The sequence below is a fragment of the Saccopteryx leptura genome, chromosome 8 (assembly GCF_036850995.1).
Source record: "Saccopteryx leptura isolate mSacLep1 chromosome 8, mSacLep1_pri_phased_curated, whole genome shotgun sequence".
NCBI lineage: Eukaryota > Metazoa > Chordata > Mammalia > Chiroptera > Emballonuridae > Saccopteryx > Saccopteryx leptura.
The window spans coordinates 96,154,901-96,177,475 of NC_089510.1; the positions used below are offsets into that span (position 1 = coordinate 96,154,901).

Below are 22,575 nucleotides of genomic sequence, written 5' to 3' on the forward strand. Positions count from 1 at the left end.
AAGAAGTTTTTGCTTAGCAAGAGAAACTAACAACAAAATAAACAGCCAACTAAATGGAAAATGATATTTTTCCCATTTAGGTAAGGGCCTAATATCCAAAATATATAAAGAATTCATGAAACTCAACAATAAACAAACAAACAGTCCAATAAAAAAATGGGAAGAGGACATGAACAGACACTTCTCCCAGGAAAAATACAAATGGCCAACAGATATATGAAAAGATGCTCATGTTCATTAGTTATTAGAGAAATGCAAATCAAAAGTACAATGAGATGCCACCTTAAACCTGTTAGATTAGTTATTATCAACAAGACAGGTAATAGCAAATGTTGGAGAGGCTGTGGAGAAAAAGGAACCCTCATACACTGTTGGTGGGAATGTAAAGCAGTACAACCATTATGGAAGAAAGTATGGTGGTTCCTCAAGAAACTGAAAATAGAACTACCTTATGACCCAGCAATCCCTCTACTGGGTATATACCCCAAAAACTCAGAAACATTGATACGTAAAGACACATGCAGACTCATGTTCATTGCAGCATTATTCACAGTGGCCAAGACATGAAAACAACCAAAAAGCCCTTCAATAGATTACTAGATAAAGAAGATGTTGCACATATGCACTATGGAATACTACTCAGCTATAAGAAATGATGACATCGAATCATTTACAACAAAGTGGTGGGATCTTGATAACATTATATGGAGTGAAATAAGTAAATCAGAAAAAAACAAGAACTGCATTATTCTATACGTAGGTAGGACATAAAAACGAGGCTAAGAGACATGGACAAGAGCGTGGTGGTTTCTGCAAAGGGGGGTGAGAAGAGGGAGGGAGAGGGGAAGGGGGAGGGGGAGGGGCACAAAGAAGACTAGATAGAAGGTGACGGAGGACAATCTGACTTTGGGGGATGGGTATGCAACATAATCGATTGACAAGATAACCTGGACATGTTTTCTTTGAACATATGTACACTGATTTATTGATGTCACCCCATTAAAATTAATAAAAATTTAAAAAAATGTTAAGGGGCCTGTTGTAAACAGATCAAAGGGGGGAAAATATAGCAAAACAGGAATACACTTTTAAAGAATAAAATGGCAATAAACAACTACATATCAATAATATCCTTAAATGTAAATGAATTAAATGATCCAATCAAAAGACAAAGGGTAGCTGCATGGATAAGAAATCAGGACCTGTACATATGCTGTCTACAAGAGACACACCTTAACAGAAAAGATACACATAGACTGAAGATAAAAGAATGGAAAAAAATATTTCACGCAAATGGAAATGAAAAAGAAGCCAGAGTAGCAATACTTATGTCAGACAAAATGGACTTTAAAACAAAGAATATATTAAGAGATAAAGAAGGTCACTACATAATAATAAAGGAAGCAATCCAACAGGAAGATATAACCGTTATAAATATCTATGCACCTAATATAGGAGCACCTAAATATATAAAGCAGACTTTGATGAACTTAAAGGGCAAGATCAACAGCAATACTATAATAGTAGGGGATTTCAATACCCCACTATCATCACTAGATAGATCCTCAAAAAAGAAAATTAACAAAGAAACAGCAGACTTAAATGATATACTGGATCAATGTAATTTAATAGATATCTTCAGAACCTTTCACCCTAAAGCAGCAGAATATACATTCTTTTCTAGTGCTCATGGTACATTCTCTAGGATAGACCACATGTTAGGACACAAAAGAGGTCTCAACAAATTTAAGAAGATTGAAATCATATCAAGCACTTTTTCTGATCACAATGGCATGAAACTAGAAATCAACCACAACAGAAAATCTCAAAAATACTCAAACACTTGGAAACTAAATAGCATGTTATTAAATAATGAATGGGTTAGCAATGAGATCAAAGAAGAAATTAAAAAATTCCTAGAAACAAACGATAATGAGCATACATCAACTCAAAATTTATGGGACACAGCAGAAGCAGTCCTAAGAGGGAAGTTCACAGCATTACAGGTATACCTCAAGAAGCTAGAAAAAGCTCAAATAAACAACTTGACCCTGCATCTAAAAGAACTAGAAAAAGAACAGCAAGTAAAGCCCAAAGCTAGTAGAAGGAAGAAAATAATAAAGATCAGAGCAGAAATAAATGACATAGAGGCTAAAGAAATAATACAGAGGATCAATGAAACCAGGATCTTTGGTACTTTGAAAAGGTAAACAAGATTGATGAACCTTTAACCAGACTCCCCAAGAAAAAAAGAGAGAGGACTCAAATAAATAAAATTAGAAATGAGAGTGGAGAAATAACAACTGACACAACAAAAATACAAAATATTGTAAGAAAATATTATGAAGAACTGTACGCCAAAAAACTAGGCAACCTAGATGAAATGGACAAGTTCTTTGAAACATATAATTCTCCAAAAATTAATCTGAAAGAATCAGAAAACCTAAACAGACCAATTACAACAAATGAGATTAAAACAGTTATCAAAAACTCCCAACAAACAAAAGTCCTGGGCCTGATGGCTTCACAAGTGAATTCTACCAAATATTCAAAGAACTAACTCCTATCCTTCCCAAGCTATTTCAAAAAATTCAAGAGGAAGGAAGACTTCCAAGCTCCTTTTACGAGGCAAGTATAATTCTGATTCCAAAACCAGGCAAAGACAACACAAAGAAAGAAAATTATAGGCCAATATTCCTGATGAATTTAGATGCTAAAATCCCCAATAAAATATTAACAAACCAGATCCAGCAATATCTGAAAAAAATCATACACCATGATCAAGTGGGATTTATTCTGGGGAGGCAAGGCTGGTACACAAATCAATTTCACAAATCAGTCAATGTGATTTATTACATAAACAAAAGGAAGGAGAAAACCCACATGATAATTTTAATAGATGCAGAAAGAGCATTTGATAAAATCCAGCACCCATTCATGATCAAACCTGGGTCCTCTGCATCCCAGTCCAATGCTCTATATACTAAGCCACTGCCTGGTCAGGCTGTATGTTTTTGTTTGTTTGTTTGTTTGTTTTAATGAGCTCCAGTCTTGTTTTTATAATTACTACTAAAATTGTCTTGACATCTGCTAAATCCTTCTTCTAAGCCTCCCTGAACGAGAACTTGAAGATGGGTCCATGAAAAGCAGATATCTGTAAACTCTGAGGAGTGTGCATTGCGAGAGGGCATGCATCTAAGAACTCCTGACCACTTATAAAGCCAATCAGTGAATTAAAAAAATAAAAAATGAATAAAAGGCATGATGAAAGAAAAATATCAGTATAGAATATTTGGGGCAAATGAAATGTAGCATCACTGAGATATTAGCAAACTCACACTATTACATTGTTTCAGTACTCAGCAGAAAAGAAAAGAACACCACTGTTTTTAAGTCCTTAGAAGGACTTAAGTATGGATTTGCAGTTTCAAAGACAACCCACAGAGACTTCTGAGTATGCCCTTCACAAAACTGTGTTGCATCCAAAAGCCATTGCATTAAGACACTTCTTGATAGAAGACATTTTTCAAAAGTAAGGGGAAATTCCAAGTGCTCATTTTGTTTCAGCTATTGTTCTACTTCTTAATTGCTCCATCCTTTGTTATTATTGATTTCAGACTGAAAAGGAGGGCTTCCCATTTATTCATTTTTATCCTCAAATGTCTTTGAGAGGCAGGCTATTGATGGGGAAAGGATAGTATCTTCCTGCCTTGCAGCTTCTAAACTTAGAGACAGTCTCTGAGCCAAATGCCTCACTGGGGGGGGGGGGGGGGGGGGGTGCCAATGTTGATACACTGCTGACTGAAACAACTAGCTCGGCTTATATACATCAGTGAACAAAAATCCATGCTCCTAGATTCCTCACAGCCTCAGACCTACCATCAGGTCCTACCAGGGATCCAAATTCAGCTCTGCTCTTTGTTCCTCAATATCAGGTCCTTCATTGCTGATTGCAGTGGGTCCTGCTCTGGCTCTGTTCTCCTGGGACCTGAAAAATCTTTAGTCTTTAAAAGGACTTAAGTTTGGATTTGCAGTTTCCAAAGACATCCCAAAGACTCTTCTGAGTATGCCCTTCACAAAACTGTGTTGTATCCAAAAGCCCCTGCAGTAAAAATAGTTTTCACCCTTATAACCTGGAACTGATCATTTATTGTTCACACAACAGTTTGAGGAAAATACGTAGGTAACCTATTACTCAAAATCATATCTCAACTTTCCTTAGTAACATCAATAATCTGATTCTTTTATTTTTAAGAAACTATGAGCCTACTTAAAACTAAGATGAAAAAATAAAGTGTTCTAATTTTTATTTATTTGTCTCCTGAATTAGACTTGGATACTTTCTATGGAAATGCAACTTCATGACAAAAGTCTTCATCTTCCTATTTGTCATCTCTAAGAAACTCCTAAGTAGAAATGTGGAGTAGCTCTATCTCCGCCATACAAGCTCCATTATCTATGTTAATGGAAGATAAAGTTAACATGAAATAAAACTCAAGTAGTTCAAATATGTTACTGTAAATATCTATGTTACTTACTACCTATTTTTACCAAAGTCGCTGGCAAATTAAAAAACAAAACAAAACAAAAAACCCAACTTTTAAAGATGATCTCTTAAATTCTAGCCGGGTCACTTTCTAACTAAGCAACTTCCTCTTTCATTCCAACCTGAAATTCTGCAGTCAAACTCATGACTCAGCAAAGTTACAAATTTCACAGACCTCTGGAATGATTTGCATACAGTGGAATTACAAATGTTACAGTCACCTATGCCCATGGTCTTATTTCTTGGCCTCCATTAATGTTTATCTTGCCTTTATATTTATTGATGTGACTCTCAAACAACTAATAAAATAAGAACTAAGATACTTTGTTATTCACAGCTTTATCTGCAACTCACAGCTTTATCTGAAAGTTCTGTTGCGGTTCACTGCCATTTCAGAAGCGCCCTGTCCCTATATTTACATATTCCTACAAAGAATATTCTATTTATTTATTTATTTATTTATTTATTTATTTATTTATTTATTTTAGAGGACGGAAGAGGGGGAGGAGCAGGAAGCATCGACTCCCATATGTGCCTTGACCAGGCAAGTCCAAGGTTTGAACCTGCAACCTCAGTGTTTCCAGGTCGACGCTTTATCCACTGCACCACCACAGGTCAGGCCAGAGAATAATCTATTATCACAAATATTAACCAGGCTTCCTTGGAAAACACTTCCTGGAGTATGAGGTCACTTCTTTTTTAACCGCTTATCATTGAAATTTTTTTCATCTTGGGTCTAGGCAGCCATTATCATTCTTCTAGTTCAGGCCTGAAAGGCATCAATCACAGCAGTTTCTTTTAGATCACAATGTCTGATACCTTAGATAACAGGTATTTCTCTTAATGCACCTACTGTTTTCATCCACAAGAAACTCTCATTGGTGCTCTCTTCTAGTTTCTAATGAGAGCTCTGTGACCAGTAATATCTACCCAGGTCTAGCACTCTCCTCTTGGTCCATTTGGTTGTCTCACCTTGAAAATGTATTCCTGATTGACATGTTCTCAATAAATAATAGACACCCATTTCTTGCTCCCCTTTCAAATGCAGTAATTTAACAACTGTTTCATCCTGTCACAAGCTTCTTTATTGGATACTCAGCCAAATGCTTAACTGAATGTTCAATTCTGAAACCTGAAGTAGAGACAGCATTCTAGGAGGTGTAACCTTGTAAAACAGATTCTACTTCTGAAACATAAATAGAGATGAGAGTTTAGAAGGTTTGCAACATCTTTAACTCCATCCCTAGTAGTCAGAACTTAACTATCGTTAAGTAAAGATTCTTATAGTCTCACATCAATGAATCATGTGGCATGGAGATAACTGCAAACTGCTTTTTCAAACTCTTTGCTAACAAGTTAAAGAAAGAACAACATCGGCCCTGGCCGATGGTTCAGTGGACAGAGCGTTGGCTTGACATATAGATGTTCCAGGTTCAATTCCTGGTCAGGTCACACAAGAAAAGCTACCATCTACTTCTCTCCCCTTGCTTCTCCCCCTTCTCTCCCTTTTCCCCTCCTGTAACAAGTGGTTCAGTTGAGCATGGCACTGAGGATAGCTCAGTTGGTCTGAGTGCATCAGCCTCAGGTGCTAAAAATAGCTCAGTACTCGAATATCAGCCCCAGAAGGGGTTGCTGGGTGGATCCCGGTAGGGGTACATGAGGGAGACTCCCTGACTATTTCCCCTCCTCTCACCTAAAAAGAAAGGAAGGAAAAAAGGAAGGAAGGAAGGAAGGAAGGAAGGGAAGGAGGGAGGAAGGAAGGAAGGAAGGAAGGAAGGAAGGAAGGAAGGAAGGAAGGAAGGAAGGAAGAAAAGGAGGGAGGGAGGGAGGGAGGGAGGGAGGGAGGAAGGAAGGAAGGAAGGAAGGAAGGAAGGAAGGAAGGAAGGAAGGAAGGGAGGGAGGAAGGGAGGGAGGGAGGGAGGGAGGGAGGAAGGAAGGAAGGAAGGAAGGAAGGAAGGAAGGAAGGAAGGAAGGAAAGAAGGAAAGAAGGAAGGAAGGAAAGAAAGAAAGAAAAAAAAAAAGTCTCCTGAGTGAAATCCTTCTTTTAACCTGAAAGAAGCTAAATGATATGACAATATACATTTTTAATGTAATTCAATAAAATCACTTAGTGCCATCCTCTTTTTCTCCTGATTTTCTCCATGTGCTTCTTGGCTTAAAAACTTCTAGAAATAATACTAAGCAGAAATGTTAAATTTGTGCTCTAATTTTGAGTAGGTATCTTTGGCCATGCCAATTAACTTTCTTGGTCTTAATATATTATCCATCAGTTAACTTTTTTATTATTAAATAAAATTAATACTTTTTCTGTTTCCTTAATGAAAAGCTGAAGCAAAAAAAGAAATATAACATATGCTTTCTACATATATAAAAGGTATTTTCTCAATTCACTTCAATAAGCAGAGGTATTGACAAGCACAATTCAAGACAACAAGTCAGAAAGAAGGGATACAGGCTTGACTAAGAAAGACATAGTCCCTGGATGTTGCTAAGCTTCATTCATATTTGGGGTTTAGAAAAAGAGTTTAACAAAAGAATGTAAGACCTGTACACTGGAAACTACAACACTATAAAAAAAAATTAGAGATTTAAATAAATAGAAATATACGCTATCCTCATGGATCAGAAGGCTTAGTATTGTTAATATGATCTGCTCCCCAGTTCAATCTATAGAAAGGTATAAAAATCCCTATCAAAATTTCAGCTGCCTTTTTCACAGAAATTGACTTCTAAAATGAAAATAAAAAATGCAAGGATCCAGAATAGTCAAAACAATCTTTAAAAAGAAGAACAAAATTGGAAAATGAACTCTTCCCAATTAAAAATTCTTTAATTAAAAAATTACTTTCTATAAAGCTACAGTAATCAAAACAGGATGGTACAGCATGTGACTAGATTTATTGGTCAGTAGAACAGAATTGAGTATCCAAAAATAATTCCTGATATGTGCTTGTCAAATTGGGCTGCTATAACAAAATACTATAAACTAGATGGCTTATAAAAAATAGAAATTTAGGCCCTGGCCGGTTGGCTCAGCGGTAGAGCGTCGGCCTGGCGTGCGGGGGACCCGGGTTCGATTCCCGGCCAGGGCACATAGGAGAAGCACCCATTTGCTTCTCCACCCCCCTCCCCTCCTTCCTCTCTGTCTCTCTCTTCCCCTCCCGCAGCCAGGGCTCCATTGGAGCAAAGATGGCCCAGGCGCTAGGGATGGCTCCTTGGCCTCTGCCCCAGGTGCTGGAGTGGCTCTGGTCACGGCAGAGCGACACCCCGGAGGGGCAGAGCATCGACCCCTGGTGGGCAGAGCGTCGCCCCTGGTGGGTGTGCCGGGTGGATCCCGGGTCGGGCGCATGCGGGAGTCTGTCTGACTGTCTCTCCCCGTTTCCAGCTTCAGAAAAATACAAAAAAAAAAAAAAAAAAAAAAGAAATTTATTTCTCCATTCTGGAGGCTAAAAGTCTAAAATAAATATGCCAATATGGTTAAAATCTTGTGAAAACCCTTTTCCAGGCTGCAGTTGATAGACTTGATGCATCCTTATTAGGTGAAAAGAGGAAACCTAGTTCTCAAGCTTCTTCTTTTTTTTATATATAAATAAATTTTTATTAATGTTAATGGGGTGACATCAATAAATCAGGGTACATATATTCAAAGAAAATATGTCCAGGTTATCTTGTCATTCAATTATGTTGCATACCCATCACCCAAAGTCAGATTGTTCTCCATCACCCTCTATCTAGTTTTCTTTGTGCCCCTCCCCCTCTCCCTCCTTCCCTCCCGCACCTCCCTCTCCCTCTACACCCAGTAACCACCACACTCTTGTCCATGTCTTTTAGTCTCGTTTTTATGTCCCACCAATATATGGAATCATGTAGTTCTTGGTTTTTTCTGATTTACTTATTTCACTTCGTATAATGTTATCAAGATCCCAACATTTTGCTGTAAATGATCCGATGTCATCATTTCTTATGGCTGAGTAGTATTCCATAGTGTATATCTGCCACATCTTCTTTATCCAGTCATCTATTGAAGGGTTTTTTGGTTGTTTCTGTGTCTTGGCCACTGTGAATAATGCTGCAATGAACATGGGGCTACATGTGTCTTTACGTATCAATGTTACTGAGTTCTTGAGGTATATACCAAGTAGAGAAATTGCTGGGTCATAAAGTAGTTTATTTTCAGTTTTTTGAGGAACCACTATACTTTCTTCCATAATGGTTGTACTACTTTACATTCCCACCAACAGTGTATGAGGGTTCCTTTTTCTCCACAGCCTCTCCAACATTTGCTATTACCTGTCTTGTTGATAATAGCGAATCTAACAGGTGAGAAGTGGTATCTCATTGTAGTTTTGATTTGCATTTCTCTAATAACTAATGAACATGAGCACCTTTCCATATATCTGTTGGCCATTTGTATTTTTTCCTGGGAGAAGTGTCTGTTCATGTCCTCTTCCCATTTTTTTATTGGATTGTTTCTTTGTATGTTGTTGAGTTCTTTGTTTATTTTGGATATTAGGCCCTTATCTGAGCTGTTGTTTGAAAATATCATTTCCCATTTAGTTGGGTGTCTGATTAATTTGTTGTCAGTTTCTCTTGCTGAGCAAAAACTTTTTAGTATGATGTAGTCCCATTCATTTATCTTTGCCTTCACTTCTCTTGCCTTTGGAGTCAAATTCATAAAATGCTCCTTAAAACCCAGGACCATGAGTTTAGTTCCTATGTCTTCTTCTATGTACTTTATTGTTTCAGGTCTTATATTTAGGTCTTTGATCCATTTTGAATTAATTTTAGTACAAAGGGGCAAGCTTTAGTCGAGTTTCGTTTTTTGCATATGGCTTTCCATTTTTACCAGCACCATTTGTTGAAGGGGCTTTCTTTTCTCCATTGTGTGTTGTTGGCCCCTTTATCAAAAATTATTTGACTATATATATGTGGTTTTATTTCTGGACTTTCTATTCTGTTCCATTGGTCTAAGTGTCTATTTTTCTGCCAATACCATGCTGTTTTGATTGTCTCGGCCCTATAATTAGTTTGAAGTTAGGTATTGTAATGCCCCCAGCTTCATTCTTTTTCCTTAGGATTGCTTTGGCTATTCAGGGTTTTTTATAGTTCCATATAAATCTGATGATTTTTTGTTCCATTTCTTTAAAAAATGTCATAGGAATTTGATGGGAATTGCATTAAATTTATAAAATTGCTTTGGATAATATGGCCATTTTGATTATATTTATTCTTCATATCCAAGAACAAGAAATATTTTTCCATCTCGTATCTTTTTCGATTTCCTTTAACAATGCTTTGTAGTTTTTGTTATATAGGTCCTTTACATTCTTTGTTATGTTTATTCCTAGGTATTTTATTTTTTTTGTTGCAGTCGTGAAGGGGATTATTTTTTTGAGTTCGTTTTCTAATATTTCATTGTTGGCATATAGAAAGGCTATGGACTTTTGTATTTTAATTTTGTATCTGGGACCTTACTGTATTGGTTTATTGTTTCTAGTAATCTTTTTGTGGAGTCTTTGGGATTTTCGATGTATAGGATCATATCATCTGCAAAAAGTGATACCTTTCTTTTTCTTTTCCGATATGGATGCCTTTTATTTCTTTCTCTTGTCTGATTGCTCTGGCCAGAACTTCTAGCAGAACGTTAAATAACAGTGGAGAGAGTGGACAACCCTGTCTTATTCCTGATTTAAGGTGGAAAGTCCTCAGTTTTATGCCATTTAATATGATGTTGGCTGATGGTTTATCATATATGGCCTTATTCATGTTGAGATATTTTCCTTCTATACCCATTTTGTTGAGTATCTTAAACATAAAGTTGTGTTGTATTTTATCAAATGCCTTTCTGCATCTATTCATAAGATCATGTGGTTTTTGTTCTTTGTTTTGTTGATATGGTGTATTACGTTAACCGTTTTACGTATGTTGAACCATCCTTGAGATTCTGGGATGAATCCCACTTGATCATGATGTATTATTTTTTTAATATGTTGTTGTATTCGATTTGCCAGTATTTTGTTTAGTATTTTAGCATCTGTATTCATTAGAGATATTGGTCTGTAGTTTTCTTTCTTTGTGCCATCCTTGCCAGGTTTTGGTAGGAGGGTTATGTTGACCTCATAAAAGGTGTTTGAAAGCATTGCTTCTTCTTCAATTTTTTGGAAGAATTTGAGTTGTATAGGAACCAAGTCTTCTTTGAATGTTTGATAGAATTCACTAGTATAACCGTCTGGGCCTAGACTTTTATTTTGGGGGAGTTTTTTAATAATTTTTTTCTATTTCCTCCCTGCTAATTGGTCTGTTTAGGCTTTCTGCTTCTTCATGACTCAGTCTAGGAAGGTTGTATTGTTCTAGAAATTTATCCATTTCTTCTAGATTGTTGAATTTGGTGGCATATAGTTTTTGGTAGTATTCTCCAATAATTCTTTTTATATCTATGATGTCTGTGGTGATTTCTCCTCTTTCATTTTGGATTTTGTTTATATGAGTCCTTTCTCTTTTTTCCTTGGTGAGCCTTGGTTTGTCAATTTTGTTGATCTTTTCAAAGAACCAGCTCTTTATTTTATTAATTTTTTCTATAGTTTTTCTGTTCTCTATTTCATTTATTTCTGCTCTGATTTTTATTATTTCCTTTCTTTAGCTGGTTTTTGGTTGTCTTTTTTCTTCTTTTTCTAGTACCATAAGCTGTGAAGTTAAGTGGTTCACTTGGGCTCTCTCTTGTTTGTTCATATAGGCCTAAAGTGATATGAAATTCCCTCATATTACTGCTTTTGCTGCATCCCAGAGATTCTGATATGTCGTATTGTCATTTTCATTTGTCTGTATATATCTTTTGATCTCTGCGCTTATTTCTTCTTTGACCCATTCATTTTTTAAAATTATGTTGTTTAGTTTCCACATTTTTGTGTGGTTTTTTTCCCTCTTTTTTGCAGTTGAATTGTAGTTTCAAGGCTTTATGATCAGAAAATATGCTTGGTACAAGTTCAATTTTTCTGAATTTGCTGATATTATTTTTGTGGCCCAACATATGGTCAATTCTTGAGGATTTTTCATGTACACTAAAAAAAAATGTATACTCTGTTGCTTTGGGATGAAGTGTCCTGTAGATGTCTGTCATATCCAGGTGCTCTAGTGTTTTGTTTAAGGCCAATATATCTTTATTGATTTTCTGTTTGGATGAACGATCTAGAGCCATCCACGGTATATTGAGGTCTCCAAGTATGTATTTTTGTTACTTTTTGTTTTTAGGTCAATAAGTAGTTGTCTTATATATTTTGGTGCTCCTTGGTTTGGTGCATATATATTAAGGACTGTTATGTCTTCTTGATTCAGTGTCCCCTTAATCATTGTAAAATGACCATTTTTTGTCTCTGAGTACTTTTGCTGTCTTGTAGTCAGCATTATTAGATATGAGTATTGCTAAACATGCTTTTTTTTGGATGTTATTTGCTTGGAGTATTGTTTTCCAGCCTTTCACTTTGAATTTGTTTTTATCCTTGTTGCTTAGATGTGTTTCCTGTAGGCAGCATATAGTTGGATTTTCTTTTTTAGTCCATTCTGCTACTCTGTGTCTTTTTATTGGTGAGTTTAATTTGTTTACATTTACTATAATTATTGACACTTGTGGTTTCCCTATTGCCATTTTATAAATTGCTTTCTGTTAGTTTTATATCTTGTTTGATTCTTCTCTTTTGTTTTTCTATCCTTTGTTTTTGTTTGGTTGTATTCCATACTTCTTTCCTCTGTTGCTATCTTTTTTAAGTCATATGCTTCTATGGTGGTTTTTTTAAGGCTGGTTACCATTAAGTAATGAAAAGGGTACCTACCATATTCATTGTAGTACCCTATCTTATGAGTGCTTCTGTACTTCATCATCCTTTGCTACTGTTACTCTCCATCCTCTTCCCTTTTTTTTGCTTTTGTTGTCACAGTTTAAATTTGGTTTTATTGTGTTCTTGGTGGAGCTTTCACTTGTGGTTTTGTTTTGTTTTGTTCTTTGAATCTGGTTGGAAAACCCCCTTTAGTATTTCCTGGAGTGGGAGTTTTCTGATGATAAATTCCCTCATCTTTTCTGTATTTGTGAATGTTTTTATTTCTCCTCTTATTTGAAGGATAGCTTTGATGGGTATAGTATTCTTGGTTGATAGTTCCTCTCTTTCAGGGCTTTAAATATTGGAGTCCACTCTCTTGTAGCTTGTAGAGAAAGATTTCTGCTGAGAAATCTGATGATAATCTAATAGGCTTTCCTTTATATGTTGTATTCTTCTTTTCCCTGGTTGCCTTGAGAATTTTTTCTTTGTCATTGGTTTGTGCCATCTTCATTATGATGTGCCTTGGAGTAGGTTTGTTGTGGTTAAGAAGACTTAGTGTTCTGTTTTCTTCTTGAATTTGAGGCTTTAGGTCTTTCCACAGGCTTGGGACATCTATTATAAATAAAGAACAAATAAAGAACATCTATTATTTGTTTGAATATATTCTCCATTCCATTTTTTCTCTCTTCTTCCTCTGATATACCTATTATTCTTATGTTATTCTTTTTGATGGAATCAGACAATTTCTGTAGGGTTTTCTCATTTTTTTTTAATTTTTGAGTCTCTCTCTTCTTCTCTCTGTTGTACCTGAAGTTTCTTGTGTTCTATGTCACTAATCCTACCTTCTATCTGGCCTGTTCTATTAACTAAGCTTGTTACCTCATTTTTCAGTTCATGAATTGAGTTTTTCATCTCTGTTTGATTTTTTTTATAGTTTCAATTTCCTTGGTAATATATTCTTTGCATCCATTGAGTTGTTTTCTGAGCTCTCTAAATTGCCATTCTGTGTTTTCTTGTATATCTCTGAGTGTTTTTAGGGTTTCTATTTTAAATTCTCTGTCATTTAGCTCCAAGGTTTCCAATATATTAAATTTTTTCTCCATAGATTTTTCCACATCTATCTGTGCTACTTCTCTATCTTTTTTTTTTTTTGTATTTTTCTAAAGCTGGAAATGGGGAGAGACAGTCAGACAGACTCCCGCATGCGCCCGACCGGGATCCACCCGGCACGCCCATCATGGGCGACACTCTGCCCACCAGGGGGCGATGCTCTGCCCCTCCAGGGCATCGCTCTGCCGTGACCAGAGCCACTCTAGCGCCTGGGGCAGAGGCCAAGGAGCTATCCCCAGCGCCCGGACCATCTTTGCTCCAATGGAGCCTCGGCTGTGGGAGGGGAAGAGAGAGACAGAGAGGAAGGAGGGTGGGGGTGGAGAAGCAAATGGGCGCCTCTCCTATGTGCCCTGCTGGGAATCAAACCCGGGTCCCCCACACGCCAGGCCAACGCTCTACTGCTGAGCCAACTGGCCAGGGCCTCTATCTTTTGTAGCCATGATATTCAATTTCCTTTTTCTTAATGGCATCTGAGGGTGGTCTTGTTAATAGCACTAATGAGAATTAATAAAGAATAAAAAGTAAAAAATAAAGTAAAAAAAATGAAAAAAATTTGAAAATAACACACAAAAAAACAATAATAATTTATTATTTCCCCTCCTTTTCTTTCTTCTCTTCCCATTCTCTCCCCTCCTCCTTAGGAAAATATCATGATGAACTGTAAATTATATTTTTCTAAATGGAATAAAACTGCCTATAATGCAGGGCCTGAGTTTGGGGGAAGTGTTCTTGAGGCAGAAAAGGTAGTAGGGACCCACAAAATGCAAAAGAGGAATAAATTTGGGTCAAGTATAAAATGATTTACTTGTAAGTGATGGTAGACTAAGAGGTATAATGAGAGGGATAAAAGGGAAACAGAAAAAAGAAAAAAAATAACTATTGTATTAAGTAGAGCAAAAAATAAATAGAATGGAGATCCTGGGTTGGGAGGAATGCTAATGAGTTAAAAAGCTAAGTACAAAACACCCAAAATGCCACAAAAAAAACTTGAGTTCCAAATTAAATAATTTGTTCATGATTGAGGATTGAATGAGAGGAAAAGTAAAAGGAGAAAAGAAGAAACTAATAGAGAGGGAGAAATAAGAAAAAGTGAAAAAGGAAAAGAAGAAAAAAAAAGAAACAGAGAGAGAGAGAGAGAGTTAAGGGTTTTGGAGTGTAACCCTCATGGAGAGTAAGGGAGAAGAAAAGAAATAAAATGTAACACTTATGGGTAGTGTAGTTCAAGAAGAGGACAGAATAAGATGGACAGAGAATAAAAGGACCAAGGTGGAGGAAATAGAAATAATAATAATAAACGCAAGAAGATGAAAGAAACAAAAAAAATAGTGGAATAAGTTATAAAGGCTGTGGATTTTTCTTGATTTTGAAAGGTTAACTTCTTCCTTTTTCTTTCCTCTCCCTGTTCCTGGTCGGTGACTCTGTACCCCAGGCTCTGCCCCTGTGGCATGCTTAGGTAGAGATTTGCAGTTGATGAGACTCTATGGCGATGTCATATATTAGGCTTCAGTCTCGTTGGTAGTCAAGGCTTGTTAGCGTTTGCAGGCTCCGACAATGAGAGAGTCCGTTTTCCCGGAGCCTCCCTCTCAGTCTCTCCTTCCTGAATTAGAAGCCTGATGATCCAGCTATGCGGCTGCCACTGCCTCAGCCTGCGGAGTAAGAGGCTCAAAGAACTGGCAAATCCCCACTCTATCCCCACTCAATGCAGGGCTCTGGGTAAGGCTCTGGCAATCAGAGCCACCAGCGTAATCAGGCAGGGCTGGGAGCCAATTGCTCTCAAGGTGACTGTCTATGAGCCTCCCAGCCTGTTCACTCTGTGGGACCACTCTCCCCAGGCTTTCTGCACTTTGTAACCTGTTTTGGCTGGGAAGATGCCCTAGTCGCTGCCTGCAGTACAGGAGGTCTTAACATCTGCCAAGTCTCTCTTTTTAGCGTATATCCCTGAGTATGAAAGCTCTGCCAATCAGAAGTTGCCCCCACCCCTTTAGCAAGAGGCACTAAAAAATAACACGCCTCTTGTCTTAGATCGCTGAACTGAGAGAGATCTTGTCAATTAGAGCCGCGTAGGTCAGTTGGGAGGTGAGCAGACTGTGGGTTAAGCTAATTTCAGCGATTGGATCCGCCTATCTGCTCCAGAAAGGACTGCAAGCTGCCCACACGCCCCTCCCCTGACTCTTGATTGTTAGCTTGAATGGCTGGGTGAGGTGCCCCGCCCGCCCAGAGAAGCTCAGGCATAGGGAAGTTTGCTTTGGCGCACTCCCCGCACGCCACTGGCAATGCTGCTTGCGGTGCGCACCTTTGCTCGCGTGGGCTGATTCACTATAAGCACATTCTTTCCTCAGGTTGAACGAACGTCCGTGCCACAGCCTAGCTTCCTCCACACCCTTAGCCCTCCCAACTCTTAGTTTCAAGTGAAAGCAGCCTTTGCTCAGGTTAGTGAGGAAGGCATAGTGTTTTCTTGACCGACTTATTTCCTTCAGGGTTGATTATATACTTAGTCAATTTTTCGCTCGATCCTACCTTCGCCTTCAGTGTGTAGAACTCCTGGACGCTCCAAGGATAGATTTTTCTGTCTCTAGTTGATGAACTTGTTGAAATTTTGGGGAGACTTGTCAGTTGCACTCCTCAGGGCACCATTTCTCTGATGTCACTCCCTCAGGCTTCTTCTTACAAGGACATTAATCTCATTCATGAGGGATCTACCATCTTGACCTAATTACATCCCAAGAGTCCCAATTCCAAATACCATTGATAATCCATCAGAAAGGAGATTAGAATTCAGTGCATGCATTTTGGGAGACATGAACATTCAGTCTATAGCAATGCTCTGATGATTTTGGCAAGGGTGTTAAGACACAGTTCAAAGAGAAAAACATAGTCTACCAACAAATGGTGCAGGGACAACATGATATCCACATTCAAAAGAATGAATTTGGGTATTTACCTCATACCATGAACAAAAATGACCTCAAAATGGATCATACACCTAAATGTAAAATCTAAAACTTTTAGAAGAAAATGTGAGAGAAGTGAAACCTGAAGAGAACACCTGTTCAGAATGTTGTTTACAAAAATATTTTTTAATGATGCAAAAAATATTCATTTGATTTCAGGAATATCATATTCAGCAGAATGAAGCCCTGGCAGCCAAAGCAGGACTCCTTGGATGGCCATGACAGAGAAGTCCTGGTGGGTGGACATTCCGTGAGAGACTGCCAACAGCTGCTGCATTGAAAAAAAAGGACTCATCTGATAGAACCCTCTGAAAGCAGTAGCCACCGTGCTAACCATCTGTCACAGTTGTTTGGCAAATGGAAACCACTGGAGAATTTACCAGGGATAATCAAAATAGGAGGTCTTACTTTTCAGTGAAAATTGTTAAGATGCAACATTTTTTGAGGCCTTATGATTCAGGGGCTTAGTCACTCGATTAGAAAAATAAACCATTGTTTCTTTAATTGTAACTATTCATTTTAAAGCATATGTGTTCAAGCATGACAGAGATAGAAAAAATGTTATTACTAAAAATAAAGTGAATGGAAGTATCACTAAAAAAAAGATACAAAAAAATGCAACCCTCATACATTACTGGTGGGAATGTAAAATAGTGCACCCACTTTGGAAAATAGTTCAGCAGTACTCCAAAAAGTTAAACATAGAATTGCCACATGACAGCCATTCTACTCCTAAACACACAAGAGAAATGCAAACATATGTCCATACAAAAAGGTGTATACAAATATTCTGATCATAAAAATTAGGGGATAGTTTACCATTTTATATTCATTTTTGAAATAGCCTCTAATTTTTGTGAGCAGTATAGCATTATTCTTAATAGACTAAGAGTGGAAATGACCCAAATGCCCATCAGATGATGAATGACCAAATAAAATGTGGTATAGCCACACAATAGGGTACTTATTATTCAGCAATTAAAAGGGATAAATAACTGATACGCACTACATGAATAAAGCTTGAAAATGTTATGCTAAATAAAGGAACTAGTCACAAAGACTACATGACTTCATTTACATGAAATGTCCAGAATAGGCAGTAGAGAGACAGAAGATGGTAAGTGGCTCCAGGATGCTGGGAAGATGAGATCTCAGCCAGGTCAAGGGCGTCAGATCTCACTGTCTTCCCAGTGCTCCTACCCTGCCCAAAGGCTCTCAATAAAATGGTTTGATTCCTCCCAAAAAAAAATTAGCAGTGGTTACTTAAATCTGGAGGTGAGGGTGAAACTGGGAAGTAACTACTAATAAATGTGGGATTTGGGGAGGGGTCATGAAAATATTCTGGAATTAGATAGCAATGATATATATGCAACTCTGTGGCACAATAAAATCCACTAAACTGCATTATACAAATGAGCAAATTGTATAATAAGTGACTTATATCTCAATAATGCTGTTTAAAAAATAATAGGTAGGAAAATATGACAACCATTAAAAATATAAAAAGGTAGACATCAATATAAACTTTTGGTTGCTATTCATGATGAGATTCTGTTCTAATTTACACAGGCAATGACACACTGTGACCTGCCCCATTTTTACAAGTCTAGTCCCACTAAGAAGGTGATTGGTGAATATTATGTGGTTTGTGCAATGCTTCAAAAATTCCCCTAATGTTTCCCATAAAGCTGTCATAACAATTTCAAATGCAGGTCACCAGGTCAGAAGTTGAAGACTGAGACAGACTACCCCAAAAGGACTGTGGCCTCATCTCTTGTCACATGTGTTTCCATGAACTTGTTTCCTGTTGTTTACATTTGGTGTCTGAATTTTCTTATTGCCTTATTATTTTATTTCTTTTCACTCTGGGTTTGTTCTTTGTGTCTGTCCTTCATAGCAACCCTGACCCAAAATTTTAACTTGACAGAAATTAAAATAATACCTTTACATGAATGCCAAATGTTCCATAGAAAGATATCACAACAATAGAGTTGCTATGGAGTTTTTATAGTACATTAGGGTCAGAGAAAGTTGTTTCATTGAAGATGGGTGACAATTCAGTGGAGAAACAAGCAATAATGTAAGGAGGAAGGAAGGAGAGACTATTCATATTCCTAAAAGACTAGTTTAAAACTATATATTATAAAACAAAACATTTTAAAAAGTGAAATGACACTTTCTAAGAGTCAGACACTGAGTTAACTGCTGTGAAAAATTATATAAGCAGTCATTTCCAAATGGAGTTGGAGCCACCATCCCAGAGGAACTGCCTTGCACATCCTACTCTTTGAGGCTTTGGAATGTTTGAACTGGGTCAAACCAACACTGTATTCCAAACAACTGTTTGTAGATTTAATAGGAAAACAGACATGCTGAATACAAGGACTGCAAATTAAAGGTAGTCTTTAGAAACAATAAAGAGCCATGCATAGCTAACAAATAATTTAGCTTATTAGCACCAATAGAAATTCCTTCCTTCTGTTTATAAAATTATTTCCCATCTCTTTCTCATAAAAACCCTTTGCCTTCACCCCATAGTTAGAACACTATTGGCGTTTCTGCCTGAATCAGTGCTTTCCAGAATTGCAATTCTCTGGATCTCAAATAAATGCTTGATTTTCTCTTCCTTTGGTTTTTTATTTTAAGGTTAACTCTGCTTTACAGGCATTATAATGTCATTGAATACTCAAAACAAAAATAGTTTACACTTATGGGATATTTTACTCAGTGCCAAGCATGCTTCTACATGTTTTTTGTATATTAACTTACATAATTTAATATGCTTATTATTCTTTACGACAAATGAAAAAATTGAGGCTTTTATAGAGGTTTAAGTAAGCTGTCCCCATTCACAACTTAAGTTCACAAGTTAAATAAGTGGTCAAGTTGAGATTTAAATATGGAGGTCTGGTTCAACATCTGTTCTCTTACCCAGAACAACATAGCCACCTTCTCTGAGAAAAAGGATATGTGAGAAGTCAATGAGGAATTATTTAAAACGAGTCAGCAGAGTGTGGGATTCTGGGTATAGTGTCCAAATCTCAAAGTTGTATAATCTTAGAAAGAGTTACATCGTTTCTGACTCTTGGTTTACTGTCTATAAAAATGAGATAAAAGTGCTTACCATGCAAAAAGGTCCTACTTGTGGAAAGAGAGGTGATCTATGGAAACCTTGAAAGTAGTACTTCAATAAATAATAGTTATTCTCATCATTATTATATTCTGTTGAAGTTTGGTAGAGTTCAAAGACCCAAGCCATACAACTTTTCTGGTCTGCTTTGTATCAGGTTCTTTGTATTAGAACCTGATAGTTCTAATTAATGAAGAAAATAAAAATCTGTGTTCATAAAAGGAAACTAAAACAAAAATCAAAAATGATAATAATGTAACAGAGGATATCAGGTTCATCTCTTTAACAACCTAACTGAAAGGGGGAACATATCTCCCATTTTATAGAAAAATAGAATTATCCACTTATTCTGAGAAAATAAGGTAAATATAAGATTACTAATGGGCTTTCCTTACACTAGCCAAAAGGAAATTGATGTCAATTCCTTTAATTGATAATGTATTCCAGAAATTTATCCAAGTACCTGGTTTAACTATGATATGGTTCTGGATAAGTCATCTGTTTTGCCAAAGGTAGATAAGTAATGGGGACACAGTAAAGACTAACTTATGTAAAACTTCATTAACAAATGATGATCCCTTCAAACACCTGTAGAATTTTACTGGGTAATATGAAGACTTTAATCTGAGAAATAGTATTTTATGTCAGCATAAAAATAAAGAGTTTGTAATTTTCCATTTGTGCTTCTCTTAAATCTAGATTTAAAGCACTTAAAATTTTCTAATTGTATATCAACCAGGGGAAATTTTTGTTGATAACGTTATCCATACTGCATTTTCATGGATGATGTGCTTTTCATGACTTCTGTCCTTTTAAATGTGTTGATCTTTATTTGGTGATCTAGTTAAGTTTTGAGAATGTTCTATGTTTGTAGAGAAAAAAAAACAAACTATTTTTCACTGGGGTTGCAAAGGTATCCATAAAGGTATATCTGTTTGTGATTGTATTACATGTGCCGTGTAGGATTATTTTTAATGGTCTGGATGCTTCTGCCAGCTGTACCAGTTTCTCCCAACCTTGGGTTGTAGTAATTACAAGGTTCATTTCACAAACCTTAAGAAGGAAGTGAGACCTGTTTCTATACTTCCACAAATGTGCAATCACATGGGGATGGGGTGAGCATGTCACGATTTAGTGAGAAAACAAATAATGGATAATGAGACCTACAAACTAGTGTAAATCCTATTGGCCCTACCACAAAGCGGGTATTGGGAATCTGGACAAGTCACATTCAGGGTTTCCAGTTCCTCACCTTTCCAAATGGGGTCAATCGTACTTGCTCGACAACATCACCATGTTTGTCAGGTAAAGCAAAGAGATAAGGAATGCGAACAATATAAAATGATAATGTAAATTTTAAAAATACTGGCAGTGGTTATTAATACTGAGATCCAGGAGAAGGAAAAGATACCGACACAAGCTCCAAGGTGCTCGATTTCTATTGGTTCCCTTCCCTGACCCCAACCACTTTCAGCCTCCTTTGTGGACACCCCGGCTTCTGCACGGAGAAACGCCAGCGCAACAACGCAAGTCTCCCTCTACGCACCGCCAGAAGCTTGGAACCTGCTTGAAGACCGTCGTGAAAATGAGCAGCAACTTGCCAGCAGGTCAAATCTGTGTGCTCCAGCCGAGTCAGCTGCGGTCGAGCCTGTGCAGTGCTCCTCCTCAGGCAATGGGGGCTGAGTGTCCGATGTCGCCCCAGAGCTCATTAATCAACCTTAGATCTTGGGCAGAAAGAGTCTCGGCTACAGAGATATTCAGGGTTGAGGGCCTCTAGGGCCTCTACGCTCTCAGCCCGCAGCCCGCATTAAACCCGAGCATTCTTCTCTGGATAGGGAAGGGGTCGATAATGTTCTGCATGCGGGTGTCCGAGGTGGGTGTCCCTCGCGGTCCCGCAAGTCCTCGGGAAGACAACTGAGCGCCGCGCTGGGCACGCCCGGCGGCCGGGGAGCCGGAGCCTAGCGGCACTGCATCACCAAGCCGCCTCCTAGCACTCTCCCCAGGTTGTCTTCCTGCTGCAGCCCGGGCCCAAATTAATTCTCTCCGTGTGTGAGTGAGCACACACAAGTCACACAAGTTCCCCGGGCAGGGCACGATCCTTCCATCCGTCTCCCCGGGGAGCCCAGCTTTTCAACGATTCACCTCCCGGCCACAGGGCAGAAGGAAGGTGGCAGGATGGAGGGACGGTTGGGGGGGGGGGGGGGGCGACGTTGAAAGCACAAATAGCTTTAGACACCGCAGTCCTGCTCGCGTCCGCAGGCCTACGCCCCCTGGGCCATGTCTGCGGATGGATGGCCGCTGGGCTAGGCTTTCCCGGGGCGGGTTAACACGGCCTTGACGCTAAAGCCCAAAGCTCCCACCTTGAGTCTCCAGTTTATCTTTCCTCCCCACCAAAGGACGCACCCCTTTGGTAGTGTCGGGGCTCCCGGCCAAGGGTGGGGGGTAGAGCACCTCCCCATCCCTGCCGCGGCTTGGGGTTTTACTGCGGCAGTCCGAGGTGACAGCGACTCCTTAGCCTCCTAGGTTGCTCTCAGAGCCCCGGCTTCCCCAGCATTGGGAAAGCGCCCCCTCCTGAGTGGCTGGTCCCGGGAGAAGAGTAACGAGCTGCAGAAAACCAAATTTAAAAATGTAAAAGTCGCTGGGCTGCATTCCTCAGAGGACGAGCCCGACTGCCTGAGACTGAGAGTGGCAGCGCGTGGGAAGTTGGGGCCATAGAGCAAAGGGGGAGGGGAATGGTGCAGCCAGCATTCTCTTCTGGAAGGAGTCGCTGGAACAGTGCGGTTGGACACAATTTTGCCTGGGAGTGTTTTCCTTTTGTCAATAATTAATCACCGTGATCAGTCTGGCAGAATCGGAGTTTCGGCAATAGTGCAGACAGTGGGGACGAACACCTGACTCTGGGAAGCTCTGAGTTGCCCTGCGCAGTGGGGAACTCCAAGCATCTGGAGAGGCGCCCAGCTCTGGTGGTCACGTAAGCTGCAGGGAGATGCACACAACCAGGAGGTAAGCGTCTTCTTCCAAAATATC

General features: G+C 38.5%; 1 protein-coding gene and 1 long non-coding RNA gene across 2 annotated transcripts in view; one reads left to right on the forward strand and one right to left on the reverse strand.

The window, feature by feature from the left end:
- The window catches only part of LOC136379916 (uncharacterized), a 65,065-nt gene extending 43,350 nt beyond the window's left edge, over window positions 1–21,715 (reverse strand). Inside the window, exon 1 of the long non-coding RNA XR_010746819.1 lies at window positions 21,095–21,715. This is a non-coding gene — a long non-coding RNA (uncharacterized lncRNA). The remainder of the gene's footprint in view (window positions 1–21,094) is intronic.
- Window positions 21,048–22,575, forward strand: part of SPTSSB (serine palmitoyltransferase small subunit B) — a 39,369-nt gene continuing 37,841 nt past the window's right edge. The window contains exons 1-2 of the mRNA XM_066347583.1: window positions 21,048–21,155; window positions 22,390–22,551. The gene's annotated coding sequence lies outside the window, so the exon portion shown is untranslated. The remainder of the gene's footprint in view (window positions 21,156–22,389; window positions 22,552–22,575) is intronic.